Source organism: Pseudophryne corroboree, chromosome 3, assembly GCF_028390025.1.
Source record: "Pseudophryne corroboree isolate aPseCor3 chromosome 3, aPseCor3.hap2, whole genome shotgun sequence".
NCBI lineage: Eukaryota > Metazoa > Chordata > Amphibia > Anura > Myobatrachidae > Pseudophryne > Pseudophryne corroboree.
In genome coordinates this window covers 19,213,299-19,225,905 of record NC_086446.1, presented here as the reverse complement: position 1 = coordinate 19,225,905, position 12,607 = coordinate 19,213,299, and the positions used below count along the sequence as shown (strand labels likewise).

The 12,607-nt window shown below is 50.4% G+C and overlaps 1 pseudogene; it reads right to left on the bottom strand.

Moving 5' to 3' along the window:
• LOC135057077 (oocyte zinc finger protein XlCOF7.1-like) overlaps nt 1-12,607 on the bottom strand; it is a 211,787-nt pseudogene that overhangs the window by 18,825 nt on the left and 180,355 nt on the right.

The window sequence follows — 12,607 nt, the reverse complement described above, 5'->3', positions numbered from 1 at the left end:
TTCCATACGGAACTTGGAAACCTTCAAAAACTTGTTCAGTGCCTTGAGGTTGAGAATGGGCCGGGAGGACCCATTCGGTTTCGGGACTAGAAACAGCGGAGAATAGTACCCCCGGCCCCTCTGAGCAAGAGGCACCTGTACTACGACTCCTGTATCCAGGAGGGTCTGTACCACCGAATGCAGAGTGTTTGCCTTTGTCTGGTCCGACGGGACGTCTGTCTGCCAAAATCGATGAGGAGGTCGGTTTTTGAAGGCTATGGCGTAACCTCGAGTGACGACTTCCCGTACCCAGGCATCTGAAGTGGTCTTCAACCATTCCTGGGTATACCCTAGAAGCCGGCCCCCCACCCTGGGATCCCCCAGAGGGAGGCCCGCCCCGTCATGCGGCAGGCTTATCGGTCTTGGCTGCTGGCTGACGGGCAGCCCAGGCTCTTTTGGGCTTCGGCTCACCAGGTTTGAAAGTGCGGGCCTGCTTATGGTACACCTGACCTTTTGCTTAACCTGAAGGACAAAAGGGGCGAAAGGACGTGTATTAAGCAGACAGGCAGTTTTGGCAGTAGCCAAGTCAGCCACTATTTTATTTAAGTCCTCCCCAAACAGAATATCCCCCTTGAAAGGGAGTACATCCAGGGTTTTTCTAGAGTCCAGATCCACAGACCAGGATCTCAGCCACAATATCCTGCGAGCCAGGACTGACTTAGTAGAGGCCTTGGCAGCTAGGATACCGGCATCAGAAGCCGCCTCTTTAATATAGCGAGGAGCTGTGACAATATATGACAAGCATTGTCCAGCATGGTCAGAGGAGATTTCAGCTTCTAACTCCAAGGCCCATGCTTCAATAGCCTCTGCAGCCCATATAGCTGCAATAGTGGGCCTTTGTGCAGCACCCGTGAGGGTGTAAATCGCTTTTAGACAACCCTTGACACGTTTATCCGTAGGCTGTTTTAGAGACGTGACGTAGTGACAGGTAGAGCTGAGGAAACCACCATCCTAGCCACATGTGAGTCTACTGGAGGAGGTGTTTCCCAATTCTTAGACAGCTCTGGCGCGAGGGGATAGCGAGCCAGCATCTTTTTTTGAGGCACAAACTTCGTACCCGGGCTTTGCCAGGGTTCCTGACGTATATCCACTAGGTGGTCAGAGTGAGGTAAAACTTGTTTAATCACTTTCTGACGCTTGAACCTATATGGTTTCTTAGCAGGAACGGATGGCTCGGAATCATCCGTAATCTGCAGAATTAATTTAGTAGCCTCCAAAAGATCAGGAACATCCACATGTGAACTACCCTCCCCATCAGCCGTATCGGAGTCAGAACCTGTGGGGTCAGTGTATGTGCTGTCTTCATCAGACGAGATGTCAGTGACAGCAGTGGATTGTGAGGAGACGAGCGTTCGCTTAGAGGACCTCTTGGACTTAGGCGAGCGTTGGTAAAACTTTTTAGTAGTCAGGGACTGGTTCAACTTCTTTAATTGAGCAGATACACGTCCGCCCACGGCGGGTTAGCTGCAGTGACCACATACGGTTGTACCGGCATTGGGGGTCCCATAGGGGGTGTTAGTTTATCTAGCGTATGCAGAAGCGTGGAAAATGCGGCCCACGGAGGGTCAGTATGTGCCTTCGTTGCCACAGTCCCACTGGGGGGCAAGGAGCCCCCAGAACCAGAGCCCACAGCTGCTATATTCTCCCCATATGTGCCTGTGGCTTCAGCAACACCAGCAGTGTGTTCCGCCCCAGAACCGTTACCCTCAGAAGCAGACATGATATAACTTGCAGTATGAGGTAACACAGTACAATTATTAGCAGCACTATATCCCTAAACCCAAACCCCTGCGCAGTGTAGTCAGCACCAGCAGAGATAAAGGAGAGATATGGTGACTAAATCACAGAGAAAAATACGTAATACAGTATATCTTTGTGAAAATCCTATATTAAATAACACCTGACGCACCAAGCCCCCTCAGGTTATAGAATATAGGGATAGCAAGTTGAGTGAAAGACACGAGATGGACACCACTCAGCTATCAATGCACACACAGATAGTCACAGTCTGTACAATGCAGAGGTTATTACAGACAATAATACTGCACTGGACTAGCTTACACAGCTATATAACAATAGATATAACAGTACACAGTAAGAAACTTGATTTATATCACATGGTAATTGTACTATAAACCCCTGACTAAATGCACTCTTTCTTACTAACACTGACTAAAAAGGCAGGTAGAATACTTAAGTATCATGTAAAGTCACAGCGCTGACAACCAGGCGGCTTTACATAGGAGGATTTGCCCAAGCAGTCCCAGGAACAGTGAGCTGAGGGATAATGGCGCCGCAGACACTGCCAGGGAGTGAGGAAAAGACAGAGATACAGCTCCAGGGCGGGAACACTTGCTAGAAATGGCGCCCTGGGGCTGGGGGAGGGGCTTCAGGTCTAAGCCTTATCCCCCTTGCTGGCAAAACCACCGGGTACTGTGGGCGATATTAAAATCAGTGTCATGCCCTGGTGATCTAGTGGGATCGCCTGTACCCAGAGTGTCCACCGCCAGCGCGTGCGGCCCGCCTCCCACTGACCGCGCCGGATCGCGATAAAGACCGGGTCCCGCGAGTGGGACCCACTTACCACCTCCCGAAGCGCGGCCAAGCGATCCTGGAGAGCTCCAGCCGTGTGTGTCTAACATGAAGAAAACTGGAGCCTCCGCTGTAGGTACCCGGCAACCAGGGCTCGGGAGTGTACAGCGCCGCTGGGGAGAGCTGGAGCTGCAGCAGTGACTGTCACAAGACATTTACCACCGCTGCTGCCCTTGAAGTCTTCACTTTTTACCTCATAAAAAGCTTTTCTCAGGGCTGCTTGGAGCAGCCCCTCTGTTCAGTGCCTGCTTACTGCAGCACCAACTTACAAACTGAGCTCCTGTGCTGGGAGGCGGGGTGATATAGGAGGCGGCGCTATGCATCTTGGGAAGAAGGTCAAAGCTTTGAGCCTGTTGGTGCCTCGGATCAAGATCCTACTCTACACCCATTGTCCAGACTTGTGGAGCCCAGTGTACCCCGCAGCAGAAATACAATTTGTATGAAGTGTGTGTTTGTGATGTGTAGAATACAACATGCTAAACACTACTCGAGGAAGATAATGGGTAATGTCACATGGGGTTGCATCACACTGACCAGTTATTTGATCACTATAGTGACGCCCCCAGTATTGATGCATGAGATACAACAGAGAGTGTGGGGAGGAGACTGGTCAGATCTCTGGGCTGGTAACACACAGTGACATGATGTGAGGAGGAGAGCAGGAGTATAATAGGGGCTGATGGCTCCTGATGTACGAGATACACCAGAGAGTGTGGGGAGGAGACTGGTCAGATCTCTGGGCTGGTAACACACAGTGACATGATGTGATGGGGAGAGCAGGAGTATAATAGGGGCTGATGGCTCCTGATGTGTGAGATACACCAGAGAGTGTGGGGAGGAGACTGGTCAGATCTCTGGGCTGGTAACACACAGTAACATGATATGAGGGGGGGGGGGGGGGGGGGGGGAGTATAATAGGGGCTGATGGCTCCTGATGTACGAGATACACCAGAGAGTGTGGGGAGGAGACTGGTCAGATCTCTGGGCTGGTAACAGTGACATTATGTGAGGAGGAGAGCAGGAGTATAATAGGGGCTGATGGATCCTAATGTATGAGATACACCAGAGAGTGTGGGGAGGAGACCGGTCAGATTGATCTCTGGGCTGGTAACACACAGTGACATGATATGAGGAGAGCAGGAGTATAATAGGGGCTGATGGCTCCTGATGTATGAGATACACCAGAGAGTGTGGGGAGGAGACTGGTCAGATCTCTGGGCTGGTAACACACAGTGACATGATGTGATGGGGAGAGCAGGAGTATAATAGGGGCTGATGGCTCCTGATGTGTGAGATACACCAGAGAGTGTGGGGAGGAGACTGGTCAGATCTCTGGGCTGGTAACACACAGTGACATGATATGAGGGGGGGGGGGGGGGGGGGGGGGGGGGGAGTATAATAGGGGCTGATGGCTCCTGATGTACGAGATACACCAGAGAGTGTGGGGAGGAGACTGGTCAGATCTCTGGGCTGGTAACAGTGACATTATGTGAGGAGGAGAGCAGGAGTATAATAGGGGCTGATGGCTCCTGATGTATGATATACACCAGAGAGTGTGGAGAGGAGACTGGTCCGTACTCTGGACTGGTAACACACAGTGACATGATGTGAGGGGAGAGCAGGAGTATAATAGGGGCTGATGGCTCCTGATGTATGAGATACACCAGAGAGTGTGGGGAGGAGACTGGTCAGATCTCTGTACATTTCCCTCATTTGTTTGTCCTGACAGAGAAGGGTGTAGGATATGAGATAGCTGTAGTGATAGAACAAGAATATGTGACTCTTATCTATAATAAGTGATTATTACTCACCTGTGCTGATATCTGTAGGGATTTTCTCATCCTTACATTGCTTACCACCCCTCACATGCATTGTTTCTTCTTCCTCTGTATCTTCTGCCTTCATATCAGTTACATACGTCTCTTCTTCTCCCTCTGTATCTTCTGCCTTCATATCAGTCACATACGTCTCTTCTTCTCCCTCTATATCTTCTGCCTTCATATCAGTCACATACGTCTCTTCTTCTCCCTCTATATCTTCTGCCTTCATATCAGTCACATACATCTCTTCTTCTCCCTCTGTATCTTCTGCCTTCATATCAGTCACATACGTCTCTTCTTCTCCCTCTATATCTTCTGCCTTCATATCAGTCACATACGTCTCTGCTTCTCTGTCTATATCATTTATCTTCCTATCAGTCAGCTGTTCCCCCTAAATAAATCAGAGAATATAAAGTGTAATGCCTGATGTTATTACTGGAGAGGAAACAGTATAATATCAGTGTATGAGACACACAGCTGCTCTGCACAACATATAACTGCATTTAGACAAACCATGGTGCATTACAAGGGGGCACATACATTTATTGTCATTGCATGCAGGGTAAATACTGGCTGCTTTTACATGGAGCCCGCAAATACTGGGCAGTTTTATTATTACACTGAAATTCAGATTTGAGATTGGACACGCTCTTCCCAGATCTGCCCCCTGCACTGCAGCACGGTGTCACCTACTTGCTCTTATTTGCTTCACTCCCACCTCAGTATCAGCCCAGTGACAGTCACTTTGGTATATTGGGAGACCCTAAATCCCACCTACCTGATCCTCCTGTGGGGTCCTGTGATTCTCCTCTGTACAATCCTGGGAATACAGAGGACGGGGACATCTCTCTGGGGTATCTCTGTTACTGGGTCCATCTGTAGGAGACACACAGTGACTGAGTACAGTGTATATAAGGAGATTTATGGTAAGAACTTACCTTTGTTAAATCTCTTTCTGCGAGGTAGACTGGATTCCACAGGGAATAACATCGGGGTGTAGAGTAGGATCTTGATCCGAGGCACCAACAGGCTAAAAGCTTTGACTGTTCCCAGGATGCATAGCGCCGCCTCTTCTATAACCCCGCCTCCGTGCACAGGAGCTCAGTTTTGTTAACCAGTCCAATGCAGTAGCAGGTAAAAGAGACGACAACAGTTAGTAGCCACAGACATCACATTCTCGCGACAGGAGAAGGCATCAGCGGCTAAAGCCTTACCTACCCAAAGAATCCAAGTGTGTCAAGGTGGGCTCCCTGTGGAATCCAGTGTACCTCACAGAAAGAGATTGAACCATGATAAGTTCTTACCATAAATCTCCTTTTCTGCAGTATGGTACACTGCATTCCACAGGGAATAACATTGGGGATGTCCTAAAGCACTTCCTCATGGGAGGGGACGCACTGTAGCGGGCACAAGAACCCGGCGTCCAAAGGAAGCAACCTGGGAGGCGGAAGTATCGAAGGCATAGAACCTTATGAACGTGTTCACTGAGGACCACGTAGCCGACTTGCACAATTGTTCAAGGGTCACACCACAGCGGGCCGCCCAAGAAGGTCCAACAGACCGAGTAGAATGGGCTCTAATGGTAGCAGAAGCTGAAAGGCCAGCCTGTACATAAGCTTGTGCAATCACCATTCTAATCCATCTGGTCAAGGTCTGCTTGGCCAGCCATGTTTGTGAAAACCAAACAGTACAAAGAGAGAATTAGACTTCCTAACCGAGGCTGTCCTCTTCACATAGATACGGAGAGCCCGTACCACATCCAAAGACGTCTCTTTGGAGGACAAGTCAGGAGAGATAAAGGCCGGAACCATAATCTCCTAATTAAGGTGGAAAGAAGATACCACCTTAGGTAGATAACCAGGGCGCGTTCTAAGAACCGCCCGATCACAATGAAAAATCAGATAGGGGGGACCTACAAGACAAGGCACCCAAATCTGACACCCGTCTAGCAGAGGCAATAGCCAGCAGAAACAAGACCTTAAGAGAAAGTCACTTAAGGTCCACAGATTCAAGAGGTTGAAACGGAGATTCTTGCAATGCCCCCACAACCACTGACAAAATCCCAAGGAGCCAGAGGTGGGACATAGGGAGGTTGAATCTGCAAAACACCCTGAGTGAATGTATGAACATGAGGCAGAGTCGCAATCTTTCTCTGAAACCATACCGACTAGACAGAAATATGAACCTTGAGGGAGGCCAGCCGAAGGCCCAAGTCCAGGCCCTGTTGTTGGAAGGCCAAAAGTTTGGCCGTACTAAACTTGTAAATGTCATGATTGTTAGATTGCGCACCAAGCAAAGTAAGAATTCCAGACCCTATGGTAAATCTGAGCAGAAGCCGGCTTACGGGCCTTCAACATAGTTTGAATGACCGCCTCAGAAAATCCTTTGGCCCTTAGTAAGAAAGCTTAAAGTGCCACGCCGTCAAAGCCAGCCGGGCCAAATCCTGGTAGACACAAGGGCCCTGAATGAGGTCTGGTCGCTGTGAAAGCAGAAGAGGACGCTCGAGCGAAAGGCCCTATAGGTCTGAGAACCAATGCCGTCTGGGCCACGCTGGAGCTATCAGAAGTAGGATTCCACCTTCTTGCTTGAACTTCCTTATTACCTTGGGCAGGAGTGACACCGGAGGGAACACATACGGCAGCCGAAAGTTCCATGGAATTGCCAGTGCATCCACGAACGCTGCTTGAGGATCCCTCGTTCTTGCTCCGAAGACTAGAACCTTGTGATTGTGTCGAGGCGCCATCAGGCCTACGTCTGGTAGGCCCCACTTGTCCACTATTAGTTGAAATACTTCTAGATGAAGGCTCCACTCTCTGGAACTCCGCTTCCCAGTTGAGGACCCCCGGAATTAACACTGCCGGTATGGCTGGCAGATGGCGTTCCGCTCATTGAAGAATCTTTGACAGTTCCATCATTGCCATGCGGCTTCGAGTGATGCCTTGATGATTTATGTACGCCACCATGGTGGTGTTTTCCGACTGTACTTGAACAGGCCTGTTCTGTACCAGATGCTGGGCCAGTTTCAGAGCATTGACCACTGCCCGCAACTCCAGAATGTTTATCGGGAGGAGAGACTTCTCCCTGGTCCACCGACCCTGAAGAGAGTGTTGCTCCAACACCGCGCCCCAACCCCTCAGACTGGCATCCGTCATCAGAAGGACCCAGTTGGAGATCCAGAAGGGATGGCCCCTGCTCAATCGTTGGTTCTGTAGCCACCAGGTCAGTGACAGACGAACCTCCGGAGACAAGGAGATCATTTGAGACCTGATCCAGTGAGGCAGGCCGTCCCACTTGGCAAAAATCAGTTTCTGCAGAGGGTGGGATTGAAATTGAACGTACTCCACCATGTCGAAAGCTGACACCATGAGACCTAGTACTTGCATCGCCAAATGTATCGACACACGCGGACGAGAGAGGAAGCAACATATCTTGTCCTGGAGCTTCAGGACTTTCTCCTATGACAAAAACAACCTCTGGTAGTGTGTGTCCAACAACGCCCCCAGATGCACCATGCTCTGGGCAGGGACCAGGCATGATTTCTTCCAGATGATGAGCCACCCGTGGGCTTGCAGAAACTGGACCGTCAGATCCAAATGATGGAGGAGAACGTCTGGGGAATTGGCCAGGATCAGCAAGTCGTCCAGATACGACAGGATCCTGATGGCCTGTCGACGGAGTAAAGCCGTCATAACCGCCATGACCTTGGTGAAGAGTCAAGGAGCCGTGGTCAGTCCAAACGGTAAGGCCCGGAACTAGTAATGTAGATTGCTAATAGCAATTCGCAGGTATCGCTGATGTGACATGGTAATAGGGATATACAGGTAAGCATCCTGCATATCCAGGGATACCATATAGTCCCATGGCTCCAAAGCAAGAACAATAGAGCGAATGGTTTCCATATGAAACTTGGAGACCATCACAAACTTGTTCAAAGATTTGAGGTTGAGAATGGGTCAGGAGGAACCATTCGCTTTGGGGACTAGAAACAGCATTGGATAGTACCCCCTGCCCCTCTGAGCCAGATGCACAGGCACTTCCACTCCTGTGTCCAGGAGGGATTGTACCACTAAACGGAGAGTTGTTGCCTTCACCTGATCCGAAGGGATGTCCATCAGGAAACAGCTAGGAGGGGGACGTGTCTTGAAGGATATAGCTTATCCATGAGTGACGACTTCCCGTACCCAAGTGTCTGAAGTGGTCTTCAACCATACCTGGATAAACCGTAGAAGTCGACTTCCCAACCTGGGATCCCCGCCCCGTCATGCCGTAGGCTTGTCAGATTTGTAAGCAGGCTGACGGGCAGCCCATGCACGTTACGGCTTGGGCTTGGTGGTTTTGGAAGTGCTAGACTGTTTTGGGTACGCCTGACCTTTTGCTTTACCTGGAGGGCGAAAGGAACAAAAGGAAGTACTCTTAGCCTTCGGGGCTGAAGGAGTAGTACTAAGTAGACATGCAGTCTTAGCAGACGCTAAGTCAGCAACAATCTTGTTAAGATCATCACCAAAGAGGTTGTTCCCTTTAAACGGAAGCACCTCCAGGGTTTTCTTAGAGTCCAAGTCCACAGACCAGGACCGCAACCAGAGAATACGGCGAGCCAAAATGGATGTCGTAGCAGCCTTGGCCGCCAGAACACCAGCATCTGAAGCTGCCTCTTTAATGTAATGAGATGCTGTGACAATATAAGAGAGACATTGTCTGGCATTGTCAGGAAAATTGGACGGCAACTCAGCCTCCATCTCCTGAGCCCAGGCCTCAATAGCTTCTGCGGCCCAAGTAGCCGCAATGGTGGGTCTATGTGCAGCCCCTGCAAGGGTATAGATATCCTTTACGCAACCCTCCACACACTGATCCGTCGGTTCCTTGAGAGAAGTGACGGTAGTGACAGGCAGAGCAGATGACATCACCAGCCGAGCGATTTGCGAGTCCACAGGCGGCGGCGTTTCCCAATTTTCGCTAAACTCTGCCGCAAGGGGATAGCGGGATAGCATCTTCTTGTGCGGGGTGAATTTCCTTCCTGGGTTATCCCAGGATTCCTGATGTATGTCAACCAAATGGTCAAAATGAGGTAAAACCAATTTAGTAACCTTCTGACGTTTGAACCTGTCCGGTTTCTTAGAGGTAGTAGCAGGCTCTGGATCATCATCAATCTGAAGAATGAGCCTGATAGCTTCTAAGATATCAGGAACATCCACCTGTGAAACAGATTCCCCATCAGAAACGTCATGATCAGAGTCTGTGGGGTCAGTATACACTCCAACTTCATCGGAAGAGGTATCCGGAACATGCGTGGATTGAGAGGAAGTAACCGCCCGCTTAGAAGACTTCTTAGGTTTAGTCTTAGATGGACGAGGGTCAGGAATACGTTTATCCAAATAGTTATTCAAGTGCTGTAACTGAGTGGACAGAGCATCTGTGCATGGTGGATTAACTGCAAGGACCATATAAGGCTGATAAGGCACAGGAGGTCCCATAGGGGGCGCAAGGCAGACCAAGGCGGGCCCTGATGTGCCCCCGTTGTTACAAACTGACTGAGGGGTACAGAACCCCAAAAAACCTGAACCCTCTGCAGCCATGTTATCCTCCAATGCATCTGGGACATCATAACCGCGTACAGTGGAATCAGCCCCAGACCCATCGCCCCCTGTAGCTGACATGATATGAAAGCGTAAACCACGAGCGACACAGTTTAATATCAGGAGATAGAATACCTAATCACAACCCCCCCGTGCAGTGTGACAGCACAAACCCCCCGTGCAGAGTGACAGCACAAACGGAGGATTTCTGAGGTAAAATGTGACTGAAAAACAGAGAAAAATATAAAAATACGTATATCCTGTGAAAACACCTATATATCTAATAACCCTGACGCACTGAGCTCCCGCAGGTTACAGAATATAGGGATAGCAGTAGGAGTGAGATACACGGAGTAGAAATCACACAGCAGCTATATGCACACACAGTCACATGTACAATGCAGGAATTATGACAAACAATAAAACTACACTGGACTAGCAATAATATTACTGAGCAAGGCTATGTATATACAGATATATCAATGCACAGTAAAGACTGGATGTATATCACAGGATACTTGTACTAAATAACCCTGAAGTATGCACTTGTTCTTAACTAATACTGTCTAAACGACATGAAGAATACTTAAGTGTCCTGTAGAAGCACAGCGCTGACATGCAGGCGGCTTTACAGAGGAGGCATCACCCAGCAGTCCCAGAATCAGCGCAGCTGTGTGTAATGGCACCCAAACGCTGACAGGGAGTGAGGGAGACAGAGAGATGCAGCTCCAGGGTGGGAACATTTGCAGTAAATAGCCCTGGGGCTGGGGGAGGGGCTACAGGTCAGAGCCATATCCCCGTGCTGGACTTCAGCACCGGGTACTGCGGGCCTTAATAAAGTGGATTATGAGGTAATCCGAGTGGTCTTCAGTATGCCAGCGGTCGGGCTCCTGGCGACCAGCATACCGGTGCCGGCATACCAACCGCCGGCATACCGACACTTTTTCTCCCTCGTGGGGGTCCACGGCCCCCCTGGAGGGAGAATAAAATAGTGTGGCGCGCGTAGCGTTGCGAGCCCGCAAGGGGCTCATTTGCGCTCGCCACACTGTCGGTAAGCTGGCAGTCGGGCTCCCGGCGCCGGTATGCTGGTCGCCGGGAGCCCGACCGCCGGCATATCGTAGTGAACCCGGTAATCCAACCAGCACCCTTGCCCTGGTGGTCTAGTGGGGTCCCTGTACCAACACAGTGCTCACGCCAGCACGTGCGGCCGCCTCCTAACGGCCACACCGGATCGCGATTTCCAGCGTGTCCCGCCTGGGGGACCCTCTTACATCCTCCCAGAATGCGGCCACACGGTTCCGGAGAGCAGCAGTGAGTGTGTGCGCCCTGGGACGAAGAACCGGAGCCTCCGCTGTAAGTACCCGGCAACGAGGGACGCGGGAGTATACAGCGCTGCTGGGGGAGGTGATGGAGATACAGCAGGAGATGTCAGAATGACATCTAGCACTGAGACTGCCTCTGCTGCAGCCCTTGAAGTCTTCTATTTTCTTTTAAAAAGCTCTTCTAAGGGCTGCTGGAGTAGCCCTGCCTGTTAGCTGCCTGCACTGCAGGCACCAACTTACAAACTGAGCTCCTGCGCACGGAGGCGGGGTTATAGAGGAGGCGGCGCTGAGCATCTTGGGAACAGTCAAAGCTTTTAGCCTGTTGGTGCCTCGGATCAAGATCCTACTCTACACCCCCGATGTTATTCCCTGTGGAATACAGTGTACCCCGCTGCAGAAATTTGATTATCAGATGATGTGTGTATATAGGGGCCCCCAAACCTGCTCTTCCCTGTACAATACATGACAGTCTCCTCTTACCCAGTGATGTGAGGGGCCGGTGATTCTCCATCATCACGTCCTTGTACAGACCTCTGTGTTCCTCTATATACTCCTCCTCCTGCATGGAGACATAGTGACATCCTGACACCTTATAGGAACCTGACACACACAGTGATACAGTCATCACCCAGACACATCCCCTGGTGTTACTGTATAATGTCTCATTCCCAGCAGTCACCTCTCCAGTCAACACCCAGACACGTCCCCTGGTGTTACTGTATAATGTCTCATTCCCAGCAGTCACCTCTCCAGTCATTACCCAGACACATCCCCTGGTGTTACTGTATAATGTCCCATTCCCAGCAGTCACCTCTCCAGTCATCACCCAGAAACATCCCCTGGTGTTATTGTACAATGTCCCATTCCCAGCAGTCACCTCTCCAGTCATCACCCAGAAACATCCCCTGGTGTTACTGTATAATGCCCCATTCCCAGCAGTCACCTCTCCAATCATCGCCCAGACACATCCCCTGGTGTTACTGTATAATGCCCCATTCCCAGCAGTCACCTCTCCAGTCATCACCCAGGCACATCCCCTGGTGTTACTGTATAATGCCCCATTCCCAGCAGTCACCTCTCCAATCATCACCCAGACACGTCCCCTGGTGTTACTGTATAATGTCCCATTCCCAGCAGTCACCTCTCCAATCATCACCCAGACACGTCACCTGGTGTTACTGTATAATGCCCCATTCCCAGCAGTCACCTCTCCAGTCATCACCCAGACACATCCCCTGGTGTTACTGTATAATGCCTAATT